Source organism: Aotus nancymaae, unplaced genomic scaffold, assembly GCF_030222135.1.
Source record: "Aotus nancymaae isolate 86718 unplaced genomic scaffold, 86718_ANA_hifiasm-v0.15.2.pri h1tg000057l, whole genome shotgun sequence".
NCBI classification, from domain to species: domain Eukaryota; kingdom Metazoa; phylum Chordata; class Mammalia; order Primates; family Aotidae; genus Aotus; species Aotus nancymaae.
Window position 1 is genome coordinate 62,570,895 of NW_026988471.1, and position 26,638 is coordinate 62,597,532.

The window sequence follows — 26,638 nt, forward strand, 5'->3', positions numbered from 1 at the left end:
GAGTTTTCATAAAGCAGTCAAGGGTTGGTTCAGCAGAAGAGGTGCTTCGAGGAGGCCTAAGTAACTCCTCTGTGGCAGCAAAGAAGAGTGAAAAACAGAGGAGAGGAAAACACTGAAATTATGAGGGCCTCAATGAAAGTTCACCCCATCCTTTATCAAAAAAAAGATGACTGCCTAGCTTTTAATTTCTGGGTTTCAGGGTAACCAGGAGAGGTTCTAGAATCTTTTTTTGTTTTGTTTTGTTTTTTGCGTTTTGAGACAGGGTCTGGCTCTGTCACTCAGGCTGAAGTGCAGTGGCACGATCTTGGTTCACTACAGCCTCGACCTCCTGGGCTCAAGCGATCTTCCCACCTCAGCCTCTCAAGTAGCCAGAACTACAGGCACATGCCACCACGCCCGGCTAATTTTTGTATCTTTTCATAGAGACAGAGTTTCACCATGTTGCCCAAGCCGGTCTCAAACTCCTGGGCTCAAGTGATCTGCTCTCCTCAGCCTCCCAAAGTTCTGGGATTACAGGCATGAGCCACTGTGCACAGCCCAGTTCTGGAATCATTAAAAAAAAAAAACCCTCCAGATTCTTAAAGTGGACCCAGGAGTAAATAGAAGGCATGCTGGGAAGGCAGGGGTGGAGTTACCATGAAGCTTATAAGCCATAAGCTTTAGGAACCCTCACTTGCACAAGCCCTTTCTAAAGTCCTGTGAAGGGACATAGCAATTTTGCATTTGTAATTTTTTTAAAGGAGTACCCCCTAAATTATATGAGCTTCAGGTCTATGCAATCTATATCTGCCTCTGTATGGAGGCGGTAAACTGGCATTGAAAGCCTTTACACAGTTTCAGGTACTGGGAGTCAGGTAGAGGACACTCCATATTAGGAAATTAATCCTTCCCTGGGGAAAGGGAGCTTCAGCACAGGACCAGCTACACAATTGCCGGGCTTGGTACAAAACAAAAATGTGGGGCTGTGGGGCTCTTTGTTCAGGAAGCAGGAAACATGTATTGTCAAAGGAACTAACATATAAATCTTTTTCCCTTCTTCCACTTTCTTTCTGTCAATCTGTCGTGGTATTTTAAATTTGCCATTTAATGTTATGTTCCTACAGGCTTGGTGTGAATGGAGATCTTCTCATGCAGCCAGGGGGCCCTGCCCCAACACCATACACCAACTACTGGGTTCCCCCTCCCACCAACCACTAAACCAATGCTTTGCCCACAGTCAGGGTGAGAAATTTAGGTCAAGCATTTCTTCTTCTTCTATTCAATTTGAATATAAAATATTAAGAACTTTAAGATGGTGACAACAGAATATTAAACCCCAAGTACAAAACCCCCTTCTGAGCATGAGGCCTTATGAGACTGCATCCAGGAAGGTAGCCTTGCTTGACAGCTTAATATGCCAGCCAGAGTTGATGTTGATATCTATTGCTACATATCAATTCCTATAACTCTGTTCCAGGAAGGCTTGATTGCATCTATAACAGAGTACTTAAAGATCAACATGAAATCTGTTGAATATTCCCCTTCCTGCCTCTAACAACTTCTAGAACTTCTAGGAAAATTAGATTTCTAATTTTCAGATTCCATAACTCCTCATTTTGGCAATTAAAACTCATTATAATTAAAGACTTTAATTTCATCCTCAACTTAAATCTCATTTCCCCTTCTCCTAGGGCAGAACAGACCTGGGACCCTGATTATTAGATAATCTGTTTCTTCGACATCTTTCCTTTTTACCTTTTCCAAAGCGGAACTCTCCAGCATCAGGTAGGAGAAGGGCAAAGGACTAGGACAAGGATCTCTTCCACACTTGGTGGGCTGTCATTTCTCTCTGGCTAACACTGTGGGTCTAAGGATGCCCTTTGTTTGACAGTCCCCAAATTATGCCTTCCTTGTGGGGCACATGTATGAGTTCTTCAGAGGTAAGGCCTGCCTACTGCAAGAAGGTCCAATGCAGAAGATGCTACCCCAGCTCCATCTCTTCCACAGCCACCACCCATCCACTCAGTGGTACATTCCATATTCTGTTATTACTGGGTTTACTACTGGGCTCTCCTGCTCCTCCCCTGCTCACTTGGCTTGCAGTGGAAGGTGAAGGCTCCCTCTTCTCCCTCAAGGGAGAATGAACCATGTTATGGCTTGAATGTTCCCCCTCCCCAAAGTTCAAGTGTTTCACACTTAATCCTAAATATAACAGTATTGAGACGTGGGACCTTTAAGAGGTGATTAGGTAATGAGGGCTCTGCCTTCATGAATGGATTAATGCTGCTATCTCAGAGTAGGTTTCTGATAAAAGGATGAATTTGGTTCCCTTCCTCTCTTGCTCTCTCACACTCTCTTGCCCTTCTGCCTCCTGCCATGGGATGACACAGCAAGAAGGACCTTGCAAGATGCCAGTACTTTGATATTGGACTGACACAAAGAAAGTACTAAAAAATATTTGTTGATGGGCCAGGCACGATGGCTCATGCCTGTGATCTCAGCATTTTGGGTGGCCGGGGCAGGTGGATCACCTGAGGCCAGGAGTTTGAGCCAGGCTGGCCAACATAGTAAAACCCTGTCTCTACTAAAAATACAAAAAATTAGCTGGGCGTGGTGGCACACACCTGCAATGCCAGATACTTGGGAGGCTGAGGCATGAGAATTGCTTGAACTTGAAAGGCAGAGGTTGCAGTGAGCTGAGATTATGCCACTGAATTCCAGCCTGGGCAACAGACAAGACTGTCTCAAAAAAAAAAAAATTGTTGATGGAATAAATGAATTCATTTGCTGTAAGAATATTACTCATAAAATTCATCCAAAATGCACATGTTGTTAATTTAGTATGACTAAAATTTCATGAAAGCAAAATTCTTCTCATATATTTTGAAATGTAGCACAAGAAAAGTGTTCTGATTAATGAAATTATGTAGAAAAATATACCTAAAAAGGATATATTCAGAGATTAGTCAGGAGTTATTTTCATTTTCTTCCATTATGGCTATTTCTTTGTGCCAAAAAATTGCTGTTAGACGTTGTTCTTAAAAATAGAATCTTTAAGTGGTAGATTAAATCCAGCTGGCTTCAAACGGCACAGGGTGGTGGTGTTGGGGGGAGGGTCACAGATGGCCAGATCTCTAAGGAATTCTCTGACCTCAGTGATGACTAAAATTCCTGGATTTTTCTTGTGAGAGGAATTCTACAATTGATAATTATTGTTCCTTGATAATTACTGTTATTACCTTTTATTGAGGTAAAAGTCACATAAGATAAAATTAATTATTTTGAAGTGTGCAATTCAGTGGCTTTGAATACATTCACAATGTTGTACAACTATCACCTCTCTCTAGTCTCAAAACATTTTCATCACCCCAAAAGAAAACCTCATAGCCATTAAGCAGTCACCCTGAGAAGTATTTAATCTCTGGCTCCACGTAATAAGCACCAATCCTATCACCTCTATAATAGAAAAATAACAGGAAAAGTATTTTCCTCTAAAAAGTATAAAAATTTTAACTTTAATAATAGGGTTTGAAAGACCAGTGAAGGGCTGGCCTGTGATCCTTCAAGTGATACCCTGGTGACCTCTGATGCTGAACATGTGAGCATGGTCTGCCCTCAAGAGGGGCAACAGGTATACCTCTGCATAGGTCTCGGAGAAACTACGTGGAATGATCCTGGAAGACCAAGATGTCAACTGAGTTTCTAACTGTATTTAAGGTTTTCAGACCTATGTGATTTTTGAATTGTCAAACACCAGGCAAAGAGCAGATATGGTAAGTAGTTAAAAAACACAGATTAAATATAAATGGATTGAAATGTGAAAAAAGCCACGAACACTACACACTGACAGGTTCTAGGAAATGCCTCTTCACAACCTTGACTTTCTTGATGAGGAATGTGTGCTGGCTTATGTGGAGTGTTCTGCCAGTAAGCAAACCAGCCACAGGAAGGGCAGAGAGTAATCCTCCACTGTTGTAAGGTTGTGGGGTATGAAATGAACTAGAGTCTTGAGGGCTTGGTAAATGGATTAGGCAGTGTCTTGTTAACCCTCTAGCTAGATGCACTAGGCCTTTTGTGTGGCCAGGTCACATGCCTCTGGCTTCTATGCAACATTGTCCCAAAGAAATGGATTCAATCCTTTCCAGAAACTGCAGAATTATTCTAGATCAAGTCTTAGACCAGGAACTACAGCTAAGGCATGAGGTGCTGACAGGGTTAGTGTACTGCCTGGTTAACAATTTTGGCTCAATTCAGGTGCACACGTGTTTGTTCATATGCGTGGGAAACTCCTTATGACATTAACTTTTCGGTTGTAGGAAGGGTACAGGCATCCTTGTGCTTTACCTAGGAGAAACGTTTCACCAGGAATAAGCTGCGTGAGGAGCCACAGATCTCTCAGACACATCAGGGCCAGGCTTCCTATCAGATATTTGGGCAGAACTACTATGAGTAGGGATAGCACCTCCAACCATCCATAGCTCCAGGGAGCCTCAAAAGTTGTCCATCTTGTTTAGAGCAGTAGCCTAGCACCAACCACAGGTGCATTTTAGGAAATCAAGAAATATCATTGTAATGGATAAGTGGAGGCAGAACACAGAGCAGGCAGTTCTGCTAGAGCAGTTCCCAGCTATCCCAAAAGATTTGCATTCTTTGCTCACAGAGATGTAAAAAGCCAGCAGCTAAATCAGTGAGTCTCATCCCTGCCTGTATATATGTATTACATACATATACAGTTTTATTTAAGATACGTTTTAAAAGCATATTTTAAAGGTCCATGATCAATTTTGAGTTGATTTTATTTACGGTAGAAGATATGGACCAAAGTTCATTTCTTTGCATATAAATGTCCCATTTTCTACTAACTTTTGTTGAAAACAACTATGCGCCTTTTCACAAGATGGCGCCGAAAGCGAAGAAGGAAGCTCCTGCCCCTCCTAAAGCCGAAGCCAAAGCGAAGGCTTTAAAGGCCAAGAAGGCAGTGTTGAAAGGTGTCCACAGCCACAAAAAAAAGATCCGCACGTCACCCACCTTCTGGCGGCCCAAGACACTGTGACTCCGGAGGCAGCCCAAATATTCTCGGAAGAGCGCCCCCAGGGGAAACAAACTTGACCACTATGCTATCATCAAGTTTCCGCTGACCACTGAGTCTGCCATGAAGAAGACAGAAGACAACAACACACTTGTGTTCATTGTGGATGTTAAAGCCAACAAGCACCAGATCAAACAGGCTGTGAAGAAGCTCTATGACACTGATGTGGCCAAGGTCAACACCCTGATTCGGCCTGATGGAGAGAAGGCATATGTTCAACTGGCTCCTGATTACGATGCTTTGGATGTTGCCAACAAAATTGGGATCATCTAAACTGAGTCCAGCTGGCTAATTCTAAATATATGTATATCTTTTCACCAAAAAAAAAAAAAAAAAAGAAAGAAGAAAACAACTATGCTTATTTCCTAAATTGACTTTGTACTTTTGTTAAAAATCAATGGATCATACATGTGTAGGCCTATTTCTGAAGTCTCTATTTTATACCATTGAACTATTTGACTATTTCTATGCCACTATCTTTAAGTCTTTAAATCAGAAAGTATAAGTGTTCTACTTTTGTTCCTTTTTTTTTTTCCAAATTATTTTGGCTAGCCTAGGTTCTCTGCATTTTCATGAGTTTTAGAGTCAACCTGTCAACTTTAAAAAAATCTGCTGAAATTTTGATAGAGGTCACATTGAATCTGTAGATGAATTTGGGGATAATTGATGTTTTAAAAATATCAAGTCTTCAATCACTTGGATATTGGATACTCCATACCAACTAAATCAGAATCTCTGGGGATGGGACAAGCCATCATATTTTCTAAGAAATTCCCCAGGTACTTTTAATGTGCAGCCAGAGTTGTGAACATTCAGTTCTGGCATCTGTCTTGCAGTGGGACTCTGCATGCTTAATGTTCCCAAAGGGAATGAACTATATTGAATAACATAAAGAATAACTGAAGGAAATAGTGACACTGAGCTTAGAAAAAACCTTTAAGGAGACATGGACTTGAAAGGCTATCATATAGAAGAGGAATTAGATTCTTGCTAACCCAACAGACAGAAACTTCAGGGAATCAGACATCATCTTAGCTCAAGGAGGTACTTTCAACAGTCAATGATGTCCTCAGAAACAATGGGCTTTCTAGGAAGGAAGATCTCTTTGGTCCTAGAGACTAGTGGGATTCATTCACTAAACATTCACCAGCTCCCTACCATGTACTGATAAGAAAGTTGCAGAGGCTTTTCAATTTCAGAAGAGTTCTTGGCAAAACTACTCCGAGTTTGATAACTACTCTGAGTTCCTGATTTCATAAAATACTTCTTGAAAATTTTTCATGAAATTCTCATAAAATGGCTACTTTGTACTGTTGGGGCACAACTGTAGGCTTTGTTATAATTCATAGCTCAAGGTTGATGGGGAAAAAAATGAATACATTGCCAGTGGGTTATTAATTCTGTGTGAGGGATAAGAACACACAGGGACATACGGCATTATGTAGGAGACAGAACAGAAATAGTAATAATGGGACAATCTCACTGAGAAAAGGCTCAGAATCATGAAAATTCTGTGGGAAGGAAATTCCAGTAACATAAAAATATGTGAGGTAAATCTATTGCACTGATCACATGAGAAGGGTAATGTAAAGTGTGGTTTATATGGAGTTAAAGTAGCAGCTAAAACATTTGACAGATTTAGAAATATAATTAGTTTTTTTAAGGGCACATGGAACCTTGACCAAAATGGACCATATTCTGGTCCATAGAAGAGATTGGCCTGTGTTTCTTTCTTATATTGGCCTTGTGAGGTTTTGGTACCAACTTATGTGATCTCATTAAACAAGTTGTCTATTAGACCTTTATATATAGAATCTATAAGGAATAATACAACAAGCGAGAACTACTCTAAGTTTGGTAACTACTCTGAGTTTCTGATTCCATGAAATACTTCTTTAAAATTTTTCATGAAACTTTCATGAAATGGCTACATTGTAGGGTCACAATTGTAGGTTTACTATAATTCATATTTCAAGGTTGATAAGGAAAAGATGACTACATTGCTGGTAACTAATTCTGTGTGAGGGATACACAGAATTATGCTAGTTTTCTCTAAGTTTCTCTTAGTTTTTCTCTAAGTTCAGAGCCACTATTTCCTTCAGTCATTCCTTGCATTATTCAACATGGCTCATTCCCTTTGGGAGCATTAAGCAGGTAGAGGCCCCCAAGACAAATGCCACGTGTGAATCTGAACACATTTTAAGTGATTGAAATTATACAAAGCATGTGCTCAAAATACAGTGGAATTAAGCTAGAAATCAATAATAAAGGATAATTTAAAAATTGCTAAGTCATTGGAAATTACATATATACTTATAGATAGCCTGTGGTTCTAAGAAGAAAGCTTCAACAAATACTGAAAACTTTTTAAACTGAAAGTAATATTTTAGTCTACCACCATACCACTCTGAACATGTCCAATCTCATCTGAAAATAATATTTTGTTTCATATTAGGAAAATGCAACATATTCAAACTGGAGTGCAACTTAACTTGTGCTCAAAGGAACATCTGTATCCTTAAATGAATATATTCAAAAAGAAGGGTGAAAATCATTTGAAGAAGTCATGAAAAGAGTACCAAATTAAACCTAAGAGAAGTGTTAAAGTGAAGCATATGAAAGTATCTGTATTCAACTGTTTTTTTAACCTACAAAAACACCAATTTCATTTTGTTAAATTTAATAGAAGGAAAGAAATAATAAATCACAGAACTTAACAAGCTATAATGAAATTAAAAAACAAAGTTATAGTGGTGAGAATCAAAACCAAAAGTTGCTTCTTTATGAAGACTAATACAGTGGTTCTCAAAGTGTGGTCTGAGGACTTTTGGATATCTCTGAGGTCCTTTCAAGAAGTCCACAGGGTCAAAATTATTTTTATAACAAGAATAATATGTTCATTTTCATCCTTATTCTCTCACAAGTATGCAACAGAGTTTTCCAGTGGCTGCATGACAGGGAATATTGCAACATATTGACAGCAAAAATAGGTAAGAGACAGACTCCAACTGTTTTCTATTAAGCCTGATGTTAAAAGAGATTTAAAATGTAAAGCATTGTCACTCTTCTCAATTTCTTTTCATTAGAGATAAACATTTTATCTCTATTATCTTTATTATGTTAAAAATCACATAAAATATGTTATGCTAAGGTATAATGAGTTTCAAGTAAATTTAAAAAACAAGTATTTAAAAATTTTCACTTTTTAAACCTGTAACATAAATATTGATCAAAATATCTCTAGGGTCCTCAATAATTTTCAAAAGTGTAGAGAGCCCTGAGAATTGCTGAGCTAATAAAATTGATTTACCAGTGGTGATAGTGATCAAGAAAAAAACAGAAATAAAGGCATGAATCTCTAACATCTAGAATAAAAAGGAGATATCACTATATATTCTATGGACATTAAAAAGATAATAAGATATTATAAACACCTTTATGTTAATTGATTTGAAATTTTAATAAATTGATAAATTCCTAACAATATAAAACTTACTCAAGCAGACATACAAAAAAATAGAAAATACAAATAGTTTTATATCTATTTAAACATTTAATCTATAATTTAAAACCTTTCTCCAGCATACACAAAACCTCTAGGCCCAGATGACTTTGCCAGTGAATTCTACTAAACAATTAAAGAATAAATAACACTAGTCCTACACAAACTCTTCAAGAGAATAGACTAAAAGTGGAAACTTGCCAATTTGTTTTTTTCTTAATTTCAACTTTTATTTCAGATTCAGGGAGTACATGTGCAGGTCTGGGTTAACGGTTACATTGCATGATACTAAGGTTTGGGGAACAATTGATCCTGTCACCCAGGTAGTGAGCGTAATTCCTGATAGGCAGTTTTTCTTTGTGCCTCATTCTCTCTGCCTTCTTTTGGAGCCTCTGATGTCTATTGTTTCGGTCTTTGTGTCCTTGTATACCCAATGTTTAGCTCCCATTTAGAAGTGAGAACATGTATTTACTTTTCTTTTCCTGAATTAATTCACTTAGGATAATGGCTTCCAGTTACATCCATGTTGCTGCACAGGACTTACTTTTGGTATTTTTAATGGCTGTATAGTATTCCATGGTGTATATGTACCAAATTTTCTTTATCCAGTCCGCTGTTGATGGGTACCTGACTTGATTCCATATCTTTGCTATGGTGAACAGTGCTGCAATGAAGAGTGAATGTGTCTTTTTTGTAGAATGATTTATTTTTCTGTGGGGATATAATCAGTAATGAGATTGTTGGGTCGAATGGTAATTCTGTTATAAGTTCTTTAAGAAATCTCCACACTACTTACCACAGTGGCTGAGCTAATTTACATTACCATCAATAGTGTATAAGCATTCCCTTTTCTCTGCAGCATCTGCCTTTTTGACTTTCTAAAATAGCCATTCTCACTGATGTGAGATGACATGTCATTGTGGTTTTGATTTGCACTTCTCTGATAAGTGATGTTGAGCATTTTTTCATGTTTTTTGGCCACTTGTATATCTTCTTTTGAGAAGTGTTTGTTTATTCCCTTTGCTTACTTTTTAATTGGGTTGTTTTTTGCTTGTTGAATTATTCCTTACAGATTCTGTGTATAAAGGTCTAATAAACAACTTGTTTAATGAGACCACATAACCTGGTACCAAAACCTCACAAGGCCAATACAAGAAAGAAACATAGGTCAATCTCTTCTATGACAGATACAAAAATCCTAAACAAAAGATTAGCAAACTTAATTCAATAATGCATAATAGAATAATATACTACAACCAAATTGAGTTTATTCCAGGACTACGGTATTGCTTTAATATTTGAAAATCAATCAATGTAATTCATGATATTAATAGAATAAAAGATATCAATTATATGCTCAATTCAGTAGATGCAGAAAAGGCATCAACAATAAAAAAGTTCAGGCTGGTCATGGTGGTTCACGCCTGTAATCCCAGCACTTTGCCAGGCTGAGGCAAGCCGATCATGAGGTCAGGAGATGGAGACCATCCTGGCTAACATGGGGAAACCCTATCTCTATTTAAAATACAAAAAATTAACCGGGTGTGGTGGTGCGTGCCTGTAGTCCCAGCTACTTGGAATGCTGAGGCAGGAGAATCGCTTGAACCTAGGAGGCAGAGGTTGCAATGAGCTGAAATCACGCCACTGCACTCCAACTTAGGTAACAAAGTGAGACTCTGTCTCAAAAAACAAAAGTTCAACAATTACTCATGATATAAAATAAAACAGCAACCTCATGACAAATGAGGTATAAAAGCAAATTTCATTAACCTGATAAAGAGTAGTTACAAAATACCTACTAAGGAAATGTCTTATTACTTTGAAAGTTTTCCTCCTGATACTGGGATCAAGTCAAGGATACCTACTGTCACCATTGTCATTCACTATTTTTCTGAATGGCCTAGCCACTACAATAAGTCAAGAAAAACATAAAATAGGTGTAAGTATTAGAATGAAAGAAAAATGATAAAACTGTTATTACTCACAGATGATATGATCATATAAGTATAAAATCCAAAAGAATCTTTAAAGAAACCATTAGCATTGCATTTCTTTACATAATTTCACTCCTATATATATGTTCAATAAAAAGGTACACATGTATGCCAAAAGACATTTACAGCAGATTATTTATAATAGCCAAATGCCCACAACAGTATAATGGAAAAATAAATTGAGATATACTTATGCAATGGTATACTTTATAGCAACAAAAAGAACAAACCAATAATAGATGCAAGAATCTCATAAGTATTATGTTAAATGAAAAAGCCAGACACAAGAAGTAAATGTTGTGTGATAACATTTATATGACATCAGAAACAGGCAAAACTCATTTATGAGATTAGAAGTCAGAAGACCAATTACCATTTAGAAAGCAGGGAGGGTGACTGTGAAAAACACAAGGGAGGATTTCTGACGTGCCAGTAGTGCCTTATTTCTTCATTTAAGTGAACAGTACATGGATATATCCATTGTGTAAAAATTTATTAAGCTGAGTGTTTATGAATTCTGTACTTTTCTGTATATATTATACTTCAACAAAATAATTCATAAAGATACTTGTACAAGATACTAAGGAAGAAATCTTTTTTACTTGTACATGCAAATGAATGGCTGTTGAATAAGAAGTCTTTGAGAAATAACAGGTTCAATGCAAAAATATTTTTGAGATAAATCAAACTTTGCCAAAAGAGCGATACAATTTAATGAATGCAATTCAGTTTAACATTATTCTGAAAGAGAGTAAAATTTTTAAATCTCATCATTTTGTTTTAGTGTTGGAAACTCTGATAAAAAGAGTATTGGCTGACTCTAGGCATAATGCCTATGGGTTAGCCTTGCTCCACAGGAAGCAGCAAAAAATAAGATTTAAAAAAAATATGAGTATTAGGAAATAATGGTATGGAGAGTTAAATATATAGTAAGTCACTGTATCTTCTAGGGATTATATAAAATATTTTAGAAGTCTTGGACAAATTGAACCTCTGATTAAAAGATTTCCTACTCTAATAAAAATATGCCATGGCTAAATGAAAGTAAATCAGGCATAATTTTAAATGAGATCAGTAAAGTCTAGGAAATGGTAGGTCAGAAATTACACAGTGCAAAACAATTATGGAAATATCTTTCCAGGGCCATAAAATCCAATAACAAAAGTTTATGACACAAAAATATTCAAAATCAGACTGAGAATCAATGGAATCAGGTCAGCATTATGGGGCAAATGTAAAATGAAGGAATAGCTGCAGACAGAACCTTTTTTCTTTCATCTTTACTGAAAAATATTTTAGAAAATATCTTATATCTGAAAACCCTATGATCAATTTTCTCACTTCAGTTCTCTTCTGTTCCCTCTCTACAAAATCTCCCCAGGAAATCTCAACTCTTCCCAAGATTTTGACCCACCACCTATGTATGTATATTTGTTCCCAAATCTTTATATCCAGCCACCTCTCTTTTTCTGAGCTTCAGAGATTTATTTTTAATGTTCTACTGCTATTTTCACTTGAATAACTCAAAGATATAACCTCCAAATGTCAAAAGTCATTTGACTCATGATCATTTCTGGCATTCTTCTTCCATTGTTCTAAATTGCAGTGAGTTGGCCAACAGTGCTAGTTGGCCAGTCTAGAATAATCTTAAGAGTCATTTTCAATTTCTTCTTTAACTTCTTCAAATCATTCTTGAATCCTCACCTCTCAGTTTCCACAACGATCTTAGAGCAGGCCCCCTATTTTCATTTTCCTAGACTATTTTAATAGTTCCCATCTCCCTAACTTCTCTGCCCCTTTCAATATGTTCTTCACACTGCTACCAAACTCATCTTTCAAAATATAAGTCATATCAATCTCATGCTTTAGGACCTCTAATGGTTCTTGTCCCTAACTATGAGATTTCCTTGACATCCTGGCAGAGTGCAGACGTAGAATGACTCTGTTAGGCAACAGCCTTTGCAAAGAGATGCTAATCCCCATTTCAACTATCTCCCTTAATATGTAAAATATATATTCAACAAGCAGCATAGAAAAGCAGGAGACATAATCTTGGGCTCAATCTCACAGACCCCAGCCGATATTTTCAAAAACTTGTTTAAGAGAAAATGTGGATCATTGCCTGAAATGAAGATTATTTACCCTTTCTTATAGTCCAGATAGTCTTAAGTACACTCTTGCATCAATTTAGATCAACAGAGAGCCACATACCTATTCTTTATTGTATTGGCTCTCTGAAAGAATGGTTTTTATTGAATTGCACCTAATTGTAATGAGGTCGGCCCATACTGAACATTGTTATAACAAACTGCCATTTGAAACTTACTTTTGCTGTTGACAACACTGCTCCTCCCTCTTTAAGAGGTTCTTTGGGAGAAATTTATATGTAGTCTGAGTACTAGTATGTCTCCTAAGCAGTTGGCTTGTTTGTGTCTTATACACATTGAATTGTTGGAAAGGTTGAAGGCAAATTTGTGTCCTGCTCAGAGTCCAGGTATACATCATTAAAGTATGCATCTTTAGCTTCGTTAGTAGCTTCAGTCCCACTTTGCTCTTATTTCTTCTGTTTACTTTCAAATTATGCTATCTTGGATCCTTATAAACTATCTTAGAGTCTTTCTGGAATAAGGTGAAATAAAAGGAGATAACTAAATAAATACACAAACATTCAAATAAATAAATACAAAATCCTACTACTTTCTATTGTTTTATGCATTATTCTCAACAGTAGCTGATATTGAAATCATCTTTGAAGTTTTATAAATACACAGATGCCCAGGCTTATTTCAAGACTTACTGAATGAAGATCTTAAAGGGACTAGGCCCAGGCATTAGTATTAAAAAATAAAAACAGGCTAGGTACAGTGGCTCACACCTGTAATCCCAGCACTTTGGGAGGCTGAGATGGGAGAACTGCTTGAACCCAAGAGTTTGAGGCTGCAGTGAGCTATGATTGCACCACTGCACTCTAGCCTGGGCAACAGAGTGAGACTCTGCCGATAAATAAATATATACATACATACAGACATACCTACACAAGTTGCTCCACAAATGAAACAACTGATAAACTGAATTTCAAAAAAAAGAAAAGAACTTTTGAAATATCTGCTAAGAAAATGAAAAAATAAGCCATAGACAGGAAGAAAATATTTGAAATCACACCTCAGATAAAGAAATTGTATCCAGAATACATGAAGAACTATTGAAACTCAACAATAAGAACACAAACAACCCAGTATAAAACATGAAAAGATATGAACTGCCATTTCACTGAAGAAGTTATAAAGATAGGCTGAGTGCAGTGGCTTATGTCTATAATCCCAGAACTTTGGGAGGCTGAGGCAGGCAGGTTGTTTGAGCCCAGGAGTTTGAGACCAGCCTTGGCAACATGGTGAAACCCCGTATCTACAAAAAATTATCTGAGTGTGGTGGCGCATGCCTATAGTCCCAGCTACCTGGAAGGCTGAGGTAAGAGGATCACCTAAGCTGTAGTATTTTGTAACTACTCTTTATCAGGTTAATGATCACCTGAGCCTGGGAGGTCACAGCTAGAGCGAGCCGTGATTATGCCACTGCACTTCAGCCTGAGCAACAGAGTGAGGCCCTGTTTCAAAAAAAAAAAAAAGAGATAAAAATATAGAAAACAAGCACATGAAAGATGTTCAACATCAGTAGTTGTTAGGTAATGCAAATTAAAACCACAGTGCCATGGAATACTATTTAGCCATAATAAAATGAAATCCTGTTATTTATGATAATATGGATGAATCTGAAGAACATTATGTTAAGTGAAATAAGGCAGACCCAGAAAGACAAATACCACGTAATCTCACTCATACATAAAATCTAAAAAGTTGATCTCATAGAAGCAGTGAACAGAAGAGAATGGGAAAGGGTTGGTCAATGAGTACAAAGTTACAGATAGAAAGACTGAATAAGTTCTAGTGTCCTATTGCACAGTAGGATGACTACAGTTAACAATATGGTATTGTATATTTCAAAATAGCTAGAAGTGAGGATTTTGAATGTTCCCACCACAAAGAAATGTCAAATGTTTGAGGTGATGAATATCCTAAGTACCCTGACTTGACCATTATACAATGTATACATGTATTGAAACATCATACTGTACTCCATAAATATGCATATTATGTGTTAAAACTTTTTAAAAACCATAATGCAAATTAAAAGCATACCTACTAGAAAGTCTAAAATTCAAAAACTGAACATGCCAACAATTGGTGAGGATGTGGAACAGCTGGAGCTCTCAGCAGCTGGTAGGAGTGTAAAATGTCACAGCCATTTTGGAAGACAGTTTGGCAGTTTCTTAAAAAGTTAAACATACAGCTACCATATTGAAAGCATACATCCAAAGACTTGTAGTTGAATGTCCACAGCAGCTCTATTTGTAATAGCCCAAAACTGGAAACAACCCAAATGTTCATCAGTAGATGAAAGAATAAACAAAATGTGGTATACCCATACAAGGAAATATCACTTATCAATAAAAGGAATAAACTATTGATATATGCAACAGTATGAATGAATATCAAGATAATTATGCTGATTGAAAGAAGCCAGACAAAAAAGAATATATATGAGCCCATTTATATAAAATTCTAATGAATACAAACTGATCTATAGTGACAAAAGGAAGATCAGTGGTTTCCTGAAGATGAGGGGAGCAAAAAGAATGAAAAGGAAGAATCACAAAGGAATATAAGGAAACTTTTAGGGGTGACGGAAATGTTTATTATTTTGACTGGGGTGATAATTTTATGGGCATATATGTGTGTCCAACATCAAATTATGCACTTGAAATATGCACAGTTCATTGTATGCAATTATACCTCAATAAAGCTGTTTTTAAAAACTGTATAGATGATTCTGATAAGGAGGTAAGATTGAAAGCCATTGGTCTTTGGGATAAAAACTGAACTCCTAGTATGCCCTCAATGCCTTTTACAATATTTCTATAATTTCCTTCAACTCTACCTGACCCATTCTGTGCTACGGGCACACAGAGCTGCTTACACTGTCTGAGTATACTTTTTCCTTCATGTCTCTCCATCTTTAGACATGGTATTTTCTCTGCCTGGAGGTCATCTCTCTCTTGTCCACTTGTAGAACTTCTGCCCATCCCACAAGAGCCAACTAAAATGTCTCTACCTCTGGGATGGCCTCCTTACTTCCTACTAAAAGTTCTTGTCTTATGGTGCTCCTGTTATGCTTGGCATAAACACTATTTTCGAACTTACAACACACTGATTCTATGTTAGTTTTATATATTAAACTCTACCACTGGCCAGGGCAGCACTTTTCAGCTTTTAAAAAAACCTGTACTCTCTTTTGATTAACATAAGTATCTTAACCCTTAGTCACACTGTTGATTCTGAGAATCTCAGCATCTTCTTCATAATATTACCAGTCTCAAATTTTTGTTCAAGCTCTACTTTCTGTCATTTGTGCTATAAAATAACATATTTTTGTTTTCCAAATAAAATATAATTTATCATTGAATATACTTTTTTCAAGATATATGTATTTCTCCCTCCCTTCTGCTGCCTAGGAGATTTTGGCATACATCTTTCTCTCTCCCAACTGAGAAACACCTCACTAAAGAAGGGGAACGTATCTTTTCCTTCTTTGAATCCCAATGTTGGACACACAGTAAACTCTCAATGAAGGTTTGTAAAATCTAATTGAATTGCAACTATATTTTGAGGAGGACAGACTCAATAGGAAAATAATAGTAAATTCACAAGAAGGTTCAAAACTAAGTCACAAAATACTTTTAGATAAATCACTGGGATAAGCAGGCATTCTCTCAAGAATTTGAAAGACCTGGCAGGAACTGTGAAAATACTGGAACTGTTTCATAAAATGTGTAACCTATTGCATAAATGACTACTTTATGGTAGGATGAATTGCTATGGCCTCCAACCATAAGACTTACTTTCAGCAGAGACTCCAGGAACAACAGTTGTTGGAATCTCACTTTCATTCCCACAGTAAAAGGTAGGATGTTAGAGTACTTGGGGGTAATTATATTAAGTTGGGAAGAGCCAAAATAAAATTTGAGAGAAATAAGACATTTGCTTGTCCTGGCTTATTCTGATTCCATTTGAGCCTCAGAGGCAACACAATGCTTCTATGGTTGAGCAAGGCTGTTCAACCCTGTTTGGTGGGGAGGGGTGCCCACACCTCCCTCCTGAGGATAAATCATCATTTATCTCCAGGTATGTATATCCTTGGGGCAAAGAAGAGGGTTCGATGTTGATTAACCACCTTGTGCAGAATACATAGTAGATGCTTTCCATTCTTGAGTGCAAAGAGAAGATGAAGTTTCACCAAAGTTTTTCAAATCACTTTCTCAGATGGGCTGAAAATACTGCTGAGAAGAACCTTAAACCCCACTCAGCCTCAATTTCTAATCCACTGTGTGAGCAAAGGATTTTAAAGCTTAATCTAGTTTTGTGATACATAATATCTAAATGTCTGAATTATCCTTTCGTTTCTTTTTGCAAAACTAGTTCTTAGAGTCAAGATACCATCCTCATCCTCATCTTTGACATATTTCTTAATAATTCATCAAATAGTTGGGGTTCTTGGTATGCAAAGGTGAATAGCACCATAGTTCTTGCTCTCAGTTGTTTACAATCTTTCCCCTGCCTACCTACAAACCCCCCACAACTGTGTTGTAAGCTCCAAACAATCTAGGAATGTTGTCTTTTATTTTTATTTCCAGCTCTGTACACTGCACTCACATTTTCAGCTATGTACAGCTGTTTGTTTCTATCTTGCAGAAGTCACAAATGTATGGTGCCAAAAAGTGATTGGCAGTCGATGATCCTTCAAGTCCTGGACCAAAGGAGGCTTGGTTCAACACATTTTAGTTTAATGAATCCATATTACATGTATCACTGTACCTTGAGAGAAACTACCAGCCACCAAAAGAAGCTAGTGGAAAGGGTTCTCGTGTGGGTCTTTGAGGACTGTGGCTGCCAGAATACAATCTGGAAGAAAGAGATAGAAGGATTATTCTGCTCTTCACCAGAAGGATACCCTGTTAATGAACCAAGCTGAACATTATTATCCTCAATTACAGAGAAGTAGATATTTTTCATGTTACATATTTTTCCTTCTAAGCCCATAACTCCCAAGGACATACTTGGCCTAATCAGAAGAAGGAGCTGAAGTGTAAGAAATGAAAGGCAAAGTCAAGAGGAGAATCACAGTGTTTTAATCAGTCTACACGGTCTGATTCAAGACACCTGCTGCTTTGTTTAACAACAGCAGTCGTCTGAGGAAAACACATCTTTCTTTGTTTCCTAGCACTGATGGATAATATATGCACAGCTTGGAGAACAACATTTATTATGGTAACTAACTTCAGGCAGAATGAAAACAGTAAAGAAAATAAATAGGTAGTTAGATTCCAGTGTAATGAAGCCCTTTTAGACTCTTTAAAATAAAACCCAAAATAAAACAAAACAAAAACCAAACAACATGTGAGACCTGAAAACCAGGCAAAGTAGTTGTTTTGTATTCCTCCTTCACCAAATCAAACCACTTCAGAAATGGATGGAATGTCGACATAGTCAGAATTGAGCCAACAATAGAAAATTGAAGAACCGGGTCTGTTACAGAATTGGTTTGAGAAAGGGCATTGCTCTTTGAGCCATTCAGCTTAATTAGTGCTATTCCCCACCCCTGTAATTTTACTTCAAATTTGCACCACTGGTGGGCACCATAAAATCTCACTGTTTATTTCCTATAGTATTTCCATACTCAATCCCAGTCCAAATGCCAGGACTTAGGCTGGCTGCAAAATACCATGTAGGTATTTGCTGAGCATGGGCATTCCATTACTGGTATATATCTGCCATCACATTTGCCTGTCCATATAGCATATGTCACATGTGCCAAATATGTGTACCAGAAATGCTGAATAGGACATATATTTGTAGGGTGACTTGGGAAGAGAAAGAGAAGGAAGGGATAGAGCGCCTACTCTCCTGTTGTTTTCATTCATTTCCGAGAAGTATTCCAGTGGTAGTTTGCCATTTTATTCATTCATTCAGCATCACTTATTGAGTGCTTACTCTAGGCACTGTACAGTCACTATGCTTGGTTCTAGGAAAACAAAGGTAAATAAGACATATTTTCTGTTCTCAAGAAATATAGCCTACTTGGGAAGCAGATAGTCATGTAAACAATAGAAATGAAATGATCTGCGGGACATGAACAACCAACAGTAGAAGCAGGTATAAGATACAAGAGATGAAAAGAGAAGGGAGCAATCGCTTTGCCTGGGGGAACCAGGAAAGCTTCCTGGAAGCAGCAGCATGTCCCCAAAATGAATTATTACAGCCATAGTTCCAGTAAGTGAAGTTGTCACTTGCTCAGATCTTGTTAAAGAGCCCAGGACCCAAGAGCTCTCCCTCACCCAGTCACAGCTCTCTGGGCCAAAGGTGGGCACCTAATCTGAGCAGTCAGTTCACAGGTAACCTATATGCGTGTGTATATATAAGGAGAACTTAGAGCAATTACATTCCCTCAGGACTGGGAAATGCGGAGAGAATTGGGTAGTTAGCCCAGAAAGCCTTTCCTTCCCCTCTTTTCAGTGTTAATTCATCTTCAAACTGCAGCTAAGTGTCACTTTCTTATTAAGAAGTCTGGCTTGCATATACAAAAGAATGAAACTAGACCTGTATCTCTCACCATATTAAAAAAATCAACTCAAGATGGATTAAAGACTTAAACATAAGACGTGAAACTAAAAAACTACTAGAAGAAAACCTAGGGAAAACTCTTCTGGACATTTGAATGGGCAAAGAATTCATGACTAAGACTTCAAAAGAACAAGCAACAAAACCAAAAATAGACAAATGGAACTTCATTAAACTGAAAAGCTTCTACATAGCCAAAGAAATAATCAACAGAGTGAACATACAACCTATAGAATGGGAGAAAAGATTTGCAAACTATGTATTCAACAGGGGACTAATATTCAGAATCTAGAAGCAGTCAGTCCATAGTCAACGTGTGTGTGTGTGTGTGTGTGTGTGTGTGTGTAATATATAAAAGGATAACCTGGAGCCATCACATTCCCTTAGGACTAGAAAATGTAGAGAGAATTGGGTAGTTAGTCCAGAAAGCCCTTTCTTCCCCTTTCCAGTGTTAATTCATCCTCAAACTCTAGTTAAAGTGTCACTTCCTTATTAAGAAGTAGCAAAGGAAATGCTTATACACTCTCAGTGAAAATGTAAATTAGTATAACCTCTACGGAAAACATGGGATTTCTCAAACAGCTAAAGATAGAACTACCATGTGATCCAGAAATCCCATTCCTGAGTATCTACCCAAAGAAAAAGAAATAATTATATCAAAAAGATACCTGGCCAGGCACAGTAGCTCATGCATGTAAACTCAGTGCTTTGGGAGGCTAGGCAGGAAAATCACTTGAGGCCAGGAGTTCAGGACCAGCCTGGACAATATGGCAAGACTCTGTCTCTACATTAAAAAAAAAAAATTAAAAATTTAAAAGGAAATTAGCCAGGTGTCATGGTACACATTGTAGATCTAGCTACTTGGGAGTCTAAGGTGGAAAGATTACTTGAGCCCAGGAATTCAAGTCTGCAGTGAGACATGAGTGCACCACGGCAACACTGTTGTCCAGTCTGGGCAACAGAGGAAGACTCTGTCTCTAAAAGAAATTTTTAAAATAAATATTCTTTTAAAAGATAGCTGTAGTCATATGTTTATTACAGCACTATTTGCAACAGCAAAGATATGGAATCAACCAAAGTGTTCATCAGCAGATGACTGGATAAAGAAAGTATAGTATATATACACAATGGAATACTATTCAGCCATAAAAAAGAATGAAATAATGTCTTTTGCAGCTATATGGATAGAACTGGAGGCCATTATCTTAAGTGAAACAACTCAGAAACAGACAAATACCACATGCTCTCACTTATAAGTCTGAGCTAAATAAGAGTGGGCAGGTTTGGGGCTGGATGATGGGAAATTACTTAATGAGTACAATGACCATTATTCAAGTGATGGAGACACGAGAAGTCTAGACTTCACCACTATGCAATATATCTATGTAACAAAATTGCACTTGTACCCCTTAAATTTATATAAATTAAAAGGAAAAAAAGAAGTCTGCTTGATTTCCCTGACTTAGCCAAATCCCAGTACCAAATCTCCAGCACCATTTCACATTTGCAGTGTTGCTTTTGTTTGCACAATGTTTATTCATTGGATTAGCACCTAATTCCTCTATACATCACTAACTCCACGAGGGCAATGAGCGGGTCTCTTCCCTCATCACTGTTTAACTAGCATCTGGTACTGTACTTGAGACACATGGTCAATAAATATTTGTTGTGTGAATGAACAAAAGTGTATCAATGAGGGCAAGCAGGAAAAAGTCAAGGAAGGGTGGGCCATCACCCACAGTGCTCTGAGCAGCCACGGTCAGCAACAAGGTCCCAGGAAAGGACCTCTGAAGCAGTTAGAAGGGCATTCAAAGGAAGACAGAAGGGGTCCCAAAGACAAGTTTTAGCCCAAGGCTAAAATAATGATGTCTTAGGTCAGTCAGCCTATGAAATTCCTTTTGGAAATAATGAAACATGCCTGCACTTAATAGCAGAATTTGGGCATAAGAGAATTTGGGTCTAAAAAAGCCTTTATTCTTTCTATAATGTTAATAATATAGTTTAAAAATATAAGTCACCAACATGTGAAAGATAACTCTTCAAAGATGATTTTAAAATTCTGAACTTTTGAAAAAATATCTCTAGCTGGTGTGTGTGTATATGTGTGTGTGAACACAAAACTTCTAGAGGGAAATTCTGACAAAGATATTGCTGTGATAAGGAAACACAGTAAAGAAACAAGTCAAAATTTAGGCCCAATTACTCAACACAACTTTAGCAATCTGAGACATTTTAAGATGATTATATTTTTATAAATTTAAAATCATAACTTATGTATACAATTATATTGTATTACTTGAATTCAAATCTCAGTATTGAAACTGTATGAGGAACCAATGTTATGTTTGGGACACACTGAGCAAACCTGGGTGTAAATCCTAATGCTTTAGGTGGGTTTCATCTCTGAAAACTTTAGTTTCTTAATATGGACCATGAAAATAATCATGCCATTTCATAAAGCTGTGAAGATTAAATGAGACAATATATACAGAGCTTGGCTGCAGTTACCATGTAAGAGTTCAATAAATGACAATTACTGTTAAATAAATGAAACTATCTCCTTCAAACATTTAAAAATATTTCTTAAAAGTCTATTTCTTCACTGGTTTTGCTCTTTAATTACACTGAGTTGGTTTTTTTCCTCACCCATATAAAGAATATTTAAACATATTCTTATTCTTCCTAGTCAAGGCTAGTGAAAATATGTTCCATAGGCACAGAGAAGAGAAAATGTCTTTTTGTGTTCCCACGTTCTTTTCACACCAGAGGAGTTACTCCTCCTTCCTCCCTTCTCCCTCTTTGCTTCTTTTGTACACACCTGGGCTGGCTATTAAGCATGAGTTCACATTTACTGCTTTTCCCTCTCTCCAATGTAGAAAGCTGAACTAATTCATTATTGAAGAAGAGTAGTGTCATTTTTTTTTTAGTCACTACTTTGAAAGGATACTACATTGGCATTTATAAATTAAGAATCCATAAATATTACATTATATACATTTACTTTTCTGCTTTAATATTTATAAAGTTCTCATGTAACACTATGGCAGATAATTTTTTCCCCAGAGTGCCATATTTTAGGAAAGGTTTATTATATTTCTCTGTGTGCGTCTCCTTATTATATTCTATATTCTATTGTTGTTGGTTAGCTGAAAATCAGGCATCATATAAATACATGCACTCTTTGACATAACTGAAGCAAAACAACCACTACAATTATATTCATTTTCTGTCCCCAAATCAGAGCCTTTAAATTAGGTCATCTGGAGAAACCTGATTTGTTTAACATCTAGTTTTTACATGATTCTGCAGCAAGACAAAGATATTTTTTAAAGGACTATATTAAGACAGAATTATCATAGTAACAACTGATACATTTTTATTATGAAAAAGAGAGTACACATTTGGTAGCATGGCTTCTTGTATTACAAACAAGATTAACCACACTGACCTAGCTTAGCTAAACTTTTATTTATGTGTTTTCCACAGATAAATTCCTTATTCAAAATATTTAGGCTTTCCTTTTGTTTTTTCTTTTTTTTTCTTTTTTCCTGATCCCAGGCTAGAGTGCAGTGGTGCAATCACAGCTCACTGCAACCTATGCTTCCTAGCCTCAAGTAATCCTCTGGCTCAAGCAATCCTCTTAACCTCAGCCTCCACCACATCTGGCTAATTTTTAAATTCTTTTGTAGGGACAAGTTCTCACTATATTACCCAGGCTGGTCTCAAACTCCTGGGTTCAAGCAATCCTCCTGTCTCAGCCTCCCAAAGTGCTGGGTTTACAGGTGTGAGCCACCACACTTGGCTTCATTTTATTTCTTTATGTGATATTCAATTAAGCAGAAAATAAAACATTTGAATTTTTTAAAAGTCCCATTATGGAATGTCTTTAGGAAAATGGCTCTATGCAGTTTTGAAGAGAGCATCTAAGTAACCATTTTAGCCCAAAGCTACAGGAGTCCTGGAGAAATTTTAACGCCTAGGATTTGTTCATGATACTGCCAGTGCCATATTTGTGTTGAACATGGCCTCTCACTAAATTCTGATCTATATCCTTACCTCCATGAAAATGGTGACCTTTAAGTGTCAGCCTCTCACTTTCTTTTCAATATTTGTGAGAAGCAAGTGTCACTTAGACACTTACATGGCCACATCTGAGACACTAAATTGTGTTTCATCAAGTAATACAGATGTACATAAAGCATGATCAGCAGAAACAGATTGCAAAAAATCCAAATTGCATGCACTGATATAACAGCTACAGAATGAAAAAGAATGATTCATACTCTCAAGAGATAAAATCATACAAATGTGAGCACATAGAAAAAATTCACAAAATTAAGGTTATATGAAAAACAAACAAAAGGAATTTTATGTTTTGTTATTTGATGTATTCCAAGTGCCCCAAATATTTCTGGCACACAACAGGCATGCAATAAATATATGTCAAGTGAATGAATGATTGAGACAATATCAATGAGGAAAGGGTACTATTTCTAGTGGATTCTTACACTCCTTGATCATGATTATTCTAACCCTCTCCTATGAGTAAATCTGCCTTGACATTAAAAACAATTACGTAAACTAGGATATCCTTGGATCCTAAGAAAATAAACACAGAATAGCTAAATTTTAAATGGAGAAAGAAATTATGGTATTCATGATCTTACAGAATGAGGTATTAGGAACTGAAGGGAAGAATCTAGAAGGACAAAGTGCTGGAGATGGGTCCCTGTGGGGAAGTGTGCCTTCAGGAAAGAAGAGACAGCCATCCAAGACAAATGTTTCTTCTTTGTAATTTTGCCAGGGTCCTACACCACAAGCAAAGTGTGCTTAAGCAAGTAGAGTAGAAAAGTAGACTGAGAAGTATCTTTACTTACACCTATTGGTAAAACTATTGGACAAAAAGATGAAATATGCAGTTTTGGGGGAGGGTTTGTTTTTATCTTAGAGCAAAGTAATTTTGACTCAAAAAAATTCGAGGGCCCCATTAATTAAGGGCACTGAAACTATGAAGAATCAAATGTGACTTATTTTCACTGGTTGTTCCAGAACAGATTACATTAAAAAGATATATTTAAAACATACATCACAGAGCAGCATTGTCTAAAATTATATGTAAATTTGAGCACTGACCATAATCCACTTTCTATCAATTAAAATTATAGTAAATATAAATAGTTACTGAACTATGGAACCAAAATACTACATTAATTTGACTGGTAAAATTGAGTCCAGGCCGGGCATGGTGGTTCATGCCTGTAATCCCAGCACTTTGGGAGGCCGAGGCAGGCAGATCACCTGAGTTCAGGAGTTCGAGACCAGCCTGACCAACATGGTGAAACCCCATCTCTACTAAAAATACAAAAAGTAGCCGGGTGTGGTGGCACAGCCTGTAATCCCAGCTACGTGGGAGGCTGAGGCAGGAGAATGGCTTGAATCCAGAAGGTGGAGGTTGCGGTGAACTGAGCTCACATGCCACTATATTCCAGCCTAGGTGACAGAGCAAGACTCTGTCTCAAAAAAATAACATAAATAAAATAAAATAAAAATTGAGTCCAATATCATATCATCTCTTTTCATTTTAATCTTGTAAAGAACTCATGATATCTAGCACATCTGTAGTTGTATGTTGTAACATTTTGTAGCTAGAATGACCATACAGCCCTTCAAGACACATGTACAAACAAGTAGTATAATTTTCCAGACCATGATGTTTCAATATAGGCAGGTACCATAAAAAAACAAACGAGCAAAATGTCATTGGTGGGTATGACTTGCAGGGCATTAGTTAATGCAATTTTCCAATTGGGAGTCTACTCAACAGATATAATGAAAAACAGAATTTTTCTTAGTAAAACTTACAACTTCATATTTTTATACTTGAGAGAAACATATGGTTCAATACTTACAGACTTAGCAGTTGTGGGAGGCCTGTGAAAACTGTATGTAGCTACAACTTGGAGCACATCTTTAGGACTTTTCCCAGAACTCTTTTATGGACTTTTTCTTTTTCTAATGCTAAATACAGATTTAGTTCTATTTTACTTACTTGTATCATTCATTATAATCAACATGAATATTATCTAAAGGACATTTTTATTTTTACCAAGAGAAACAAACTGCCAAAGTTTCTTGTGCCACTGATTTAAAAAAAGAAAGAAATCAAAGAAAAAAAATTGCCTTAATTTTTTTGCACCAATTCTGCAAATGGTTTTCAAAAACTATGATGAGGTGCACATAAATTCTATCTGCCTTGGCTACCCTCACATTTTCAAATCCCTTTTCTTTCTTTACCTATCCACTGATATCACCTGCTGCTGCTGGCATTGCCAGACTTCGGTATCACACACATCCATCTGTAGAGTATGCCTATAATTCTGACCATTCAGACTCTAAACATAGATCCTCACTATGCTGCTCAGGTTGGTCTTGAATTCCTGGGCTCAAGCAATTCTCCCACCTCAGCCTCCTGTGTAGCTGGATTAACATTCTCATTCTTACAATCATTTTTATTTCTATTAAAAAATTCACATAATTATTGTTATATGAAAAGATCGTTAAAGAATATGCAGACAAAAATCTGGAAAAAATATAACAGAGATATACCAGATAATGTTAATTAAAATATTATTAAATTTTTCTGGATTTTGTAATTTTTAGTGGTATTCGTCAGCTTTTGAAAACTTAAATTTGTCACAATTTTTTTTCCTCTATTCACTTTCATACCAATTTTGGTCTGCAATTAAGTATTTTTCTTTCTTAGCAAGGGCCCCCAGATTACATAATCTTCAGGCCACACAAAATCTGGATCTGCCTTTGCCCAGTGCCTGGCTTAGAGCCTGGCACATTAGGTGTCTGTTCAAAGGATTACTCTGTTTCTTTTAACCCAAGGGTAGTGACTTGATACTCAGTTTAGTGGAGGTAGAGTCAGCCTGTGCTGAGAGTTCTTTAGCATATCCAGCCTCCAGACTGGACCAGTTTAGGGAGTGTGGTAGTACTACACCTGCCAGCAGAAATCCTGAACTCAGCTAGTGGAAAGCAATGACAGCGGAGGCAGAGAAAATGAGGCTGGAGACTGTCATGTTGTTTTACAGTCAAGAAACAGTATTTTTCCTTATGCTTTCATTTTTGAAGGGTTCTGAAATTAATGAAAAGAAACTTTCTGTCTCCAAAGAGTATGCAAATTAATTTTCATGTGCTTGGAAATTTATTCTTTTGAGTTATGTTTCTCATTTGAAGAAATGGTTACTCTCCCTTCCCTTTACACTTCATAATGTGAAACATATGTGAGTAGGATTACATTAAGTCCCAAGATATCAGTGTTTGGAAGTGACTGAAGTCT

General features: G+C 36.8%; 1 protein-coding gene and 1 pseudogene across 1 annotated transcript in view; one reads left to right on the forward strand and one right to left on the reverse strand.

The window, feature by feature from the left end:
- The window catches only part of WDPCP (WD repeat containing planar cell polarity effector), a 783,785-nt gene that overhangs the window by 727,719 nt on the left and 29,428 nt on the right, over positions 1-26,638 (reverse strand). The window lies entirely within an intron of this gene.
- Positions 4,873-5,379, forward strand: LOC105734359 (large ribosomal subunit protein uL23-like; annotated as a pseudogene).